This window comes from Helianthus annuus, chromosome 1, assembly GCF_002127325.2.
Source record: "Helianthus annuus cultivar XRQ/B chromosome 1, HanXRQr2.0-SUNRISE, whole genome shotgun sequence".
NCBI lineage: Eukaryota > Viridiplantae > Streptophyta > Magnoliopsida > Asterales > Asteraceae > Helianthus > Helianthus annuus.
This window is the reverse complement of record NC_035433.2, coordinates 148,782,103-148,792,631: the sequence shown is the minus strand read 5'-3', so window position 1 is coordinate 148,792,631 and position 10,529 is coordinate 148,782,103. Positions and strand designations below refer to the sequence as shown.

Sequence of the window (10,529 nt, the reverse complement as noted above, 5' to 3'; positions counted from 1 at the left end):
AAGTGTGTGTGTGTGTTTCCAGCAGAATGCTCTCAACTCTCTATGTGTGCATCATCGTTTCACACTACACTGCATGGGTATATATATACCCAGCTCATGATGTCTGGTCGAAGGATCCGATAGATGGTCCGAAGGATCATCTTTTGGATAGAAAGCTTTCGAAGGATGAGTAGGGACCTCGAAGGATGATCCTTCGAGGTCTAACAGTCGAACCATATCTATCGACCATCTCGAAGGATCAACAGTATCCTTCGAGTCTATCCTTCGAGCCTATCCTTCGAGACAGACTAACATATCAAACATATGACAACTGTTGGCCAAGTCAATCCGGAGGATGGTTGACTTGGTCAACTTACAGACTACCAAGGACATCGTTTATATACAGACCGAATACAGACAAAGTACAGACACAAGTGCACCAACAAAATCTAATTCCAACAAATAAATAATAGTTCCGTCGAAAATGCGTAGCAAGTTGCTACACATTTTCTACGCAATAAATTTTCCATCACAAATGCGTAGCAAGTTGCTACGCATTTCCTACGCAATAATTAATAATAATGCTGATTAAACATTAAAATATAATCTAAGTATAATAAGAAACATTTCGTCATAAATGCGTAGCAAGTTGCTACGCATTTCTGACGCAACAATTAATATTTAAATGAATTTAACATATACATCTAATTCCAACAAATAAATAATTGTTCCGTTGGAAATGCGTAGCAAGTTACTACGCATTTCCGACGCAATAGTTAATAATAATAATAATTAAATGTTTAAATATAATTTAAATACAAATTTAATTCATTCGTCGTAAATGCGTAGCAAGTTGCTACGCATTTCCGACACAATACTTAGAATTAGTATTTTTGTCACTATTGTGTCGCAAATTGTCCAAAAAAATCAAGGTCTTTTTTCTGTAGGAAATGCGTAGTAAATGTGTCAGAATTTGCGAGACATTTTTTGCGTAGGAAATTTCCGTAGCAAAATAACCACTTTTCTAGTAGTGAAGTGGAAACGTTGTGAGAATTCTTCGGTGCTTTTATCTTTGCTCGGGCCTTACGATAAATATCGACAAATCTAACTTATATGGCATTGGAGTAAGTTCGGAGGAAATTGAGGAGGGTCTTTTGAGGAAAGAAAAATGCATAGGGTGGCTTGGGATCGGGTTTCTTGTCATAAGAAAGAAGGTTGTCTGGGATTAAATAAATTAAAGGAGGTTAACATTTCTCTTTTGACCAAATGGGGTTGGCGATACAAAACTGAGATAAATATTCTTTGGAAGAAAGTTATTGACGTTCTTCATTCTAGTAGGGTGGGGTGGGAGTGTATATCTTTCAAGAAGTCTTTGAGTGGTACTCGGAGCAACATTGCTAAGGTTTTTTTATTAATTCTAAGGCGGGAGGTTTACCTCTCCGGAATTACCTCAAAGGCGTGGTTGGAAATAGCGAGAGAGATTTCGTTTTGGCTTGATCCTTGGATCACTAATGAACCACTTAAGCTGAGAAGAAACCTCGGAACACATTTTTATTTCGTGCTGAGTCGCTTCCATTGTCTGGAATGGTGTTAGCTCTTGGTGTAGGATTCCTAACATTTTTGCCTTCTCGATCAAGGATCTTCTCAGAATTTTTGTGTTCTTAAGGGTCTAGGAGAAAAATAAGGACGCGGTGCAAGGAATCATTATGATAGTTTGCTGGAGTTTATGGTGTGCTAGGAACAAGCTTAAATTCTCCGGTATTCCGGTTAAGATAGAAAACATTTTGAGCGAAGTAAAGGCTTTAGGATTTCTATGGCCCGATCGCACCCCTTGAAAATATGGTTGAACCCTTCATCCGCACCCATATAAAAAATTTCTGGGTCCGCCACTGACCTCGGTTAAAAACAATTCTACTTTGATAAATTATTATCTTACACTTCATATATAGAATAATTTATATTTTCACATAGACCAAACATTTTTTAGAAAGACCTCTTGACATAATAACTAAACTACACGTTTAGTTTGTTTACCTAATCCACTTATTCTAATCTATATGGTAGGAGTTTTTAATATGTCAAGATAAGGATGTTTTGTCTGTATAGATAATACACAGACGTGACTGAGGATTATTGAACGACTAAGAAGAAAACAAGGAGCTAAGTATTATGGCACAAACGCTACTACATCTCTTTGTGCTTCTTACGGCTTTAATCTCTTCAGCAGTTTCGGATCCACTGTCTGATAATTTTCTTCAGTGCCTCTCTAATAATTCAAATGTCACAACTACGGACTTTGTGTTCAGCCAAAACGACACAGAATATTCACCTATTCTTGAATCAACCATCCGAAACCTTCGATTTTCCACACCTACAACTCCAAAACCATTAGCTTTAATCATACCCTTAAAATATTCCCATGTACAATCTGCAATACTTTGTTCCAAACAATTGAAATTTCAAATCCGAATCCGAAGTGGTGGACATGATAGCGAAGGACTTTCGTACACTTCAAGTTACGAATCCTCTTTTGTTGTTCTTGACCTAAGAGAACTGCGGTCGATAACCATCGAGTCAGGTCAGAACACTGCATGGGTCGAGACTGGTGCAACCCTCGGTGAACTTTATTACTGGGTGTCCAAAGAAAGTCAAAATCTTGGATTTCCAGCAGGGATCTGCCCAACCGTCGGTGTTGGTGGTCATATAAGTGGAGGGGGATATGGTAATATGATGAGAAAGTATGGTCTAGCAGCCGATAATGTTATCGATGCTAGGATTGTTGATGCTAATGGGAGAATTCTTGATAGAAAATCTATGGGGGAAGATCTATTTTGGGCAATTAGAGGGGGTGGGGGTGGAAGTTTTGGTGTTGTAGTCGCTTGGAAAGTAAATCTTGTTTATGTTCGAAAAAGTTACGGTTTTTAGCCTTTCCAAGACTATAGAAGAAGGTGGGTCGAGTCTTTTTAACAAGTGGCAGTACATTTCACACAATGTAAGTCGAGATTTGTTCATGAGAGTTATAATAAAACCAGCTTTAAATGAGTCAGGAAACAGAACAATTGAAGTAAAGTTCAGCTCGATGTTTCTTGGAAATGTGGATAAGCTCATGGAGACCGTAACAGATGGCTTCCCTGAGTTGGGTTTACAGGAAAAAGACTGCAGTGAAATGAGTTGGATCGAAACGGTACTTTACTTTGATGATTATACAGTTCGAAGAAGCATTGATGTTCTTAAAGAAAGAAACTCTGTCCCCAAAAGCTACGGCATTGGTAAGTCAGACTATGTGAAAGAACCAATACCCGAAGAAAAGCTGGAAGAGATATGGAAATGGTGTTTGGAGGGAGACATGCCGGTTCTTGTATTGGAACCACTCGGTGGAAAGATGCACGAGATTGATGACACGAGAATTGCTTACCCTTTTCGAAAAGGGTATTTGTATAACCTACACTATGTAGAGAAATGGGAAGATTACAGCACTGAATCATTCGAAAAGGGCATAAATTGGATGAGAAAGATGTATGAAAATATGACACCATATGTGGCAAAAAATCCAAGAGCAACTTATGTGAATTACAGGGATTTGGAGTTAGGTGAAAATGATAATACAGATAACACAAGTTACTTGAATGCTATGAAGTGGGGAAGCAAGTATTTTGGTGACAATTTTAAGAGGTTGGCTATGGTGAAAGGTGTTGTTGATCCAGATAATTTCTTCTTTTTTGAGCAGAGTATCCCCCCTTTGATAATGTGTGAAGAGAAAAGTGGCATTGGATCATGCTAAAGTATGATTTGCGTGTTGCTAGATCATCATGGGTCTTTTAAGTATTGAATTGTTACTTGTTTTTAAAGTTTGGTGAATAAAATTGTTTGATGATTAATTAGCTAGATTGGTATTGTAACGTAAAATGTTTTATAATTATGTATATTATTGACCACGGTGGGTTTAACTATTTTCTATTCTATTCTAAGTTCATGCTGATCATAAAAATAGATCAGAAACTGTGATAACCAACTCAAGCTTCAATTTACAACAACAACAACCATACATAGAGAGACCCTCATGTAGACAAATCTTACCTCCATACATGATGATAGAGAAATTACTTCTAAAGACAGTGGCGGAGCTTGACCAAAATTTTCGAGGGGGCGTAAAGTGATGGGACCCAAATTTTTTTTTCCTATCGTTATGTTTTGGGTCGGGTCGGGTTGGCTATTCGATTCAAGTCAGGTCAAATAATAATAGTTCCAAATAAAACAAAGTGTATATTTACAAAACCACCCATCATTTATATACAAAGTTTATAAATATTTAGGATATACAATTTAGAAAAATAATCGGAGGTGCGATTCTATATAATTTTAAAATTTTCGGACGAAAAATCAGAATTATACACTTCTAACCGAAACATTGGGGTGGACGGGTGGACCCCCGAACACCCACAATACTTCGCCACTGTCTAAAGAGACCCTCGACTTCAGCAACCAACAGACAAACAAAACAAAACTAAGTAAATAGACATAAAAGGCTACCAATAACAAAATGAGGTAATTAAAGAGTAACATAGCTAGTAAAAACAGGAACATGTATAACATGATACACACACATATAGATATGCACAATCATAATCACAATCACATGCAAGTTCCTCTCGAAGTTCATAAAGCTTTTGGAGTTCTGAAAAGAACAAAACCCTATGTAGGGGTGTATTTGTGGGCTAGAATTCACGTCGGAGCGTGAAGATCAGATGATGCGTAAGTATCCACAATTGTTCAAACAATGAACGACAAGCACATAAACTACTAGTTGAAATTTCGGGGTGAAATTCTGTTGGTGCACTTGTGTCTGTACTTTGTCTGTATTCGGTCTGTATAAAAACGATGTCCTAAGTCAGTCTGTAAGTTGACCAAGTAAACTATCCTCCTAGTTTGACTTGGACAACATGATGTTTGTCTGGATCGAAGGATAGCCTCGAAGGATACGCATCATCCTTCGAGGTGCTCGAAAGATATGGTTCGACCATTAGACATCGAAGGATGATCCTTCGATGTCCCTGCTGATCGTTCGAGCTCCCTGTCATCGATAGATGATCCTTCGGACCATCTATCGAGTCCTTCGACCAGACCTGCTATGTATGGGTATAAATACCCATGCAGTGTGTTAGTGTTAGAGGAGGCACACATAGAGAGTTGGAGAGCATTCTGCTGGAAAACACACACACACACACACTTTAGAGAGTTTGCAAACAGATTGTAAACCTTGTGCTTGTAACCGTAAACCTTCATACGTATTAATACAGTGGTGTTAATCGGTGAACTTTGTGTGTTCTTGTGTTTGTTCTTGCTTCATCCCGGTTTGCCTACTAGCTTGGATTCCGCACTTGCTAGTGGGTTAGTATAACAAGGTTTAGGTTTGTTCTCGATCCTCCGAGAAAAGGGACCTACAAGTGGTATCAGAGCCTCGCTCTTTACCTTGTTTAAAACCGGTTTGTTCAAGTTCTTTGGTGTGTTTGGACACTAGGTTTAGCACCCGTTTTGGTGGTTTTTCTTGCTTTTCTAAACTGAAAAACGGCTTCTAAACCTTCGGGAGTGTTCGGGGTCGGTTTGGGTAACATAAAAATCGTTTTTGTGAAACTTTGATTTTTCCGGCCGTGTTCCGATCATCTTTCCGGTGACTGGACTTGGGGATAAGGTTGCTTGTTTTGGCAAACTTTTTGAAAGTCAAAAAGTTGGTGAAGATTTGTGTGCAGAACATACTTTCTGCCGAAAGCAACTTCACCTACCTGTCACCTTTCTCACCAACCTGTCCTTTTTGTCAGTGTGTCAGAGATTTCGAAAGATATCCTTCGACATCGAAAGATATCCTTCGTCATCTTTCGATTGGAGACAGCTCGAAAGATTAGCATCCTTCGAGTAGTCTTTCGAAGTCTAAGGGTTATCCTTCGTTGTTGGAATCTTTTCGAAAGTTGGTTGTGCGAAAGATAAGGATACGTCTCGAAAGATAAGGATCTTTCATTGTGAATCTTTCGAGATCAGTATTCGAAAGATATAGATCTTTCGAACTGTTAATCTTTCGTGATAATCAGTCGAAAGATAAGGATCTTTCATTGAGAATCTTTCGAAGACTTTGCTCGAAACTCAACAGTAATCTTTCGATCACTGTTGATCCTTCGAACAAGTCTTGATCTTTCGATCAGATTGTATCTTTCAATTGTTGTCTGTTTGTTGTTAACAGTTTGTGGTGTGTAGGTTATTTGTTAATTTTTGATCAAAATGAGTTGCACAAGTCCTTGGGATTGGAGTACGGATCCACAACCAGATCTAAAACAGATGTCGATGGCTGAATATATGACGAGTGCCATACCTAAACAACAACAGTCAATAAGTTCATGTCAATGGGCTTTGGTATCCAATCAAAGTCAAAGTCTTCAAAATCTTCTGATTAGTGAGAGTGAAACAGGCAGTAACAATCGTCCACCAAAGCTGAACCACATGAACGATTTTCCGTCATGGAAAGGCCGCTTTCACACATATGTTCAAGGACAAAGCACCGACCTTTGGATGTGTTTTGTCAATGCATTCAATGAAAGTCTTGAAAGTAGAGCATCCACTTCAGAAGGTTACGCCAACATGCTTGAAAATGACAAGAAGGCTTATGAATTGGAGAAAAAGGCCTATGCCATACTTACTCAAGCACTCAACAAAGACATCTACCATCAGTTTTCATATTGCAAGACCACGAAAGCATTGTGGGATGCCTTAGTTGCTAGAGGAGAAGGCAATGCAGCTGCTCGAAAGTCTAGGCATGATTTGTTGAAGAAAGAATTTGAATCTTTTCAGTTTTTGGAAAACGAGACTCTGAATGATATGACCACACGTTTCTATCATTTGATTAGTGAAATGTGTGCTTATGGGGTGGCAGCTACTCAACAAGACATGGTGAATAGGTTTGCTGACGCCCTACCCCCAAAATGGAGTTCGTTTATTGAGTTGTTGAAGCATACTAAAGCTCTAGATGAGATTAACATCTATGAGTTCATTCAGAAGCTGGAACATAAAAATGATGAAGAAATTAGGAAAGCAAGGCGTGCTCCAGCTCCTCAGAATACAGAAATGTATTTGCCTGGTTTTGGTCCTTCAGCTAGTTCTGTTCAGCAACCGAAGCTTCAAACTGCTTTTGTGTCCAATACGAGTTCCTTTCCATTTCCTCAATCAACAGCTGCTCCACCACAACCTCAATTCGATCCGAGGTCTTACATTCCTGTTCCAACACAGCCACAACCACAACCTCAACAACAACAACAGCAAGCTCACTATACAAGCAATCCTCAACCTCAACCCCAAAGTCATCACACAATCCGAGTCGACAACTCAAATCTTTCACACCTTAGCATTGAAGTTGCTAAGGAACATATGGAAATTATCAACACCATGGTCAGTGCTTATTGTGGTTTGGTAGCTGGTCAGCTTGGAAACATCAACATGACCAATGAAGATTATGATCAGATCGACAAGGAAGAAATGGAGTTGATGGATATTAAATGGGCTTTTGCTAGTGCGGTTAGAAGGGCAAAAGATTTCATGGCACGAACTGGAAGAACTTCGTTGGAAGGAAAGAAAAACACGAAGTATGGGTTTGATATTAATGCCGTCACGTGCTTTAACTGTGGCGAGAAAGGGCACTTTAAACGTGAGTGCACTCGACCAACAAAACACGGCAATCACAACCCGTTCAGAAACCAGACTAATGCGAATGCCCAACAAGAAAACCGTGAAAGGAGGATGGTGGCAGTGAATAACAATCAGGGACAGCCTGGAGCTACCAATCACAATCGGGCTTTGGCTGTTCAAGCTGATGAAGGATGTGACTGGTCAGTGCAGTTTGGTGAAGGAGATCAGGGAAGTGGAACTGCATTGTATGCTAAGGTCATCGAGCAGGTTCAAAAGGAAGAATCTTCTGGAAGTGATGACAGTTCTGGTTATTCTGGAAGTTCGGATGAAGAAGGCTCTGTTTCTGGGGATAATCACTCAGAGCCTGATGTGAATGAAGAAGGAGATGATGATATACAGGAGCTACTGAATGAAGCTGATGAGCTTAAATGTCAGAAATCAATTCTGATTAGGAAGGCTGCTGCTACATCAACGGAAATGGAAAAACTATTCTCTGAAGATGGAGCTTTTTCTTTTCAAACTGCCTTTATGGCAAATGGTTCAGCCTCTACTAGTCAGGTAACTTCTGAACCTCCTGCTCCTAGTATTTGTAAATCATGTGCAGAGATGAAGCTTGAATCAGAAAAGCTTCATAGTCATAATCAGAATTTGGTTATTGAATTGTCAAAATGCCAAGAGGCAAACATGGCTTTAACCCGGAATGAAAAAGAATTTAAATCTGTAATAGAAACATTAAAGAAAAATGTGTCCGAGGTTAACAAAGTAGTTTACCACAAACAAGTAAGTATAAATGAATACATTAACCTTGTGGAAGAAACTAAGAAGCAATTAGCCATTGCCCAATGCAAGCATGATGCGATCAAACAGAAATTGGATAGTTATTCTAACTCCCGATTTGTGCTTGATCACATCATAGACGTTCAACAACTGAAAGGTAACGTGAAAGGTGTAGGGTATAAGGCGTGTCCACCCCCTTTGATGGACAACTATACCAAGATGCCCGATGAAGAGGAAATGCCTCGGTATGAACCCAGTGTGCCTTTGAACTTTGAGGAATTTTCTACTGGCCTAGGGTTCAAACCGGACAATTCTTCAAACACAGCCTCTAAGGAACAAGAAGCTTCACCATCCATGAAACAAAGTCCTCCAATTATCGAGGACTATGAGACATCGGATGATGAATCAGAAGTGGCTGTAAGTGATCAGGATAAATCACTTAGCAAGATGAAAGGAGTAGATATTCCACGAGAGAATCACATCCTTTGTGATCCTGATACTCCTGAGGCTCCATCTGTTGAGAAGCAAGTGATTGATCCTGTCAAGGTTGATAAGACAAGTGTGTCTACTGTTAAAAGCAGTAATGTGTTGTACACTTTGGTTGGAGATAATAAAATCTACTCAGATCATGTTTTTCCAATTAAAAATGTAAATAAATCTTTGATTGACAAAGTCTTTGAAGACAATACAAACAAATTTTTGGGAAAAACACTGCCGGGAATTGTGGTAACACAATGTGATCCAATTCCTAAGGCTGAGATTAGGAAACAGTTTGGCAATCAAAAATCTCCAACCACTCAACAACCGACTGCTTCTAAGGGTAAACAACAACAACGAGCTCCAAAGCCAAAGGCTAAGGTTGAATCAAAAGGAGCTCGTTACACGAAGAAAGGAAAAGATGTAAAATTTGTAGCATCAAGAGGTACAGATAAAATTGAGACTTTTGAAAACAAATCAAACACTGATTTTGTACAACAAGTCAAAATTTTGAAACGTAACAGTGATAACAATTACACCCAACACACAAACGGGTGTGATGAAAGAGCAAGTACCTCAGGTTCTACAGGTTCAACATCTGGTAGTCAATCAAGTTCTCCTAAGTCTGTTGAAAGGAGAACTTGTTTCAAATGTGGAGAAATTGGGCACATTATCAGAAACTGCCCAAATGCTCCAAAGAAGAAATTGGTTGAAAAGGCTCCACCTGAAACAGTTCACCCTCAACGTCGGTCAGTTTCACCTAAACAAGATAAACGAACTGTAAAAGAACAAGAAACTAAACAACGACGTAAGAACATAAAAACTGTTGAAAAAGCTTTAAAATCTGAAGTTAAAACAGTTCAGAAGGAACCAAGAGTGTCACAACCTGTAAAACCAGAATCTTCAAAAACTGGTAGGCACAGACAAACTTGGTGTAACACCTCGAAAAATTTCGTCCAATAATGTCTTGACACGTGTCATAAGGTTCCGTTATGTGAAAACATACTTTAGAGGGACTAAAAGTGACAAACAGTGAAAACTATGGAACATAAGGGTCCAAAGTGTCAACAATGGATAAATAGACTCTATGATAACCCTACATAATGTTTATAACCTTTAACGGATGGTTCATGGATCATACGACGCGGAAATTGCACTAAAGTGAAGTATTGTAAACTATAGGGGCCAAAAGTGTCAACATGTTCAATTTATACCTCTGAGTGAACTTTTGGCAGACCCGAAGCTTTGTATAGCTAAAATATACTCACTAGAATATGTGGTAAAAATTTCATGAAGTTTCGTCAACGTATGAGAAAGTTATGGCCAAAACCGTACTTAAGGGACTAGAAGCGTCAACGTCGAATTCAGGGCTTTTCGGTTGAGCGCAAAGTTATCCGAGGGTATTACCATGTTGGTAAAAGTCCTAAGGTTCATAAAAACCAAGATTGGGGGTTTACGGGTCGAGAAAAGTAGCCGAAACATCACGTTCAAGCTCAGGGACCAATTCTGTCAATACACGAAAGTTGTTTGGCTGAACCAGAGGCCAGGCGACCCGCCTGGGATTGCCCAAGCGGGCCGCGTGGGTTGCCCAGCGACAGAAATCGTGTTTGGGTCATATTTGAGTCCGA

General features: G+C 39.3%; 1 pseudogene; it reads left to right on the top strand.

Annotated features, from left to right (window-relative positions):
- The first annotated feature begins 2,148 nt into the window (after positions 1 to 2,148).
- LOC110934303 lies at positions 2,149 to 3,928 on the top strand (annotated as a pseudogene).
- The last annotated feature ends 6,601 nt before the right edge of the window (positions 3,929 to 10,529 follow it).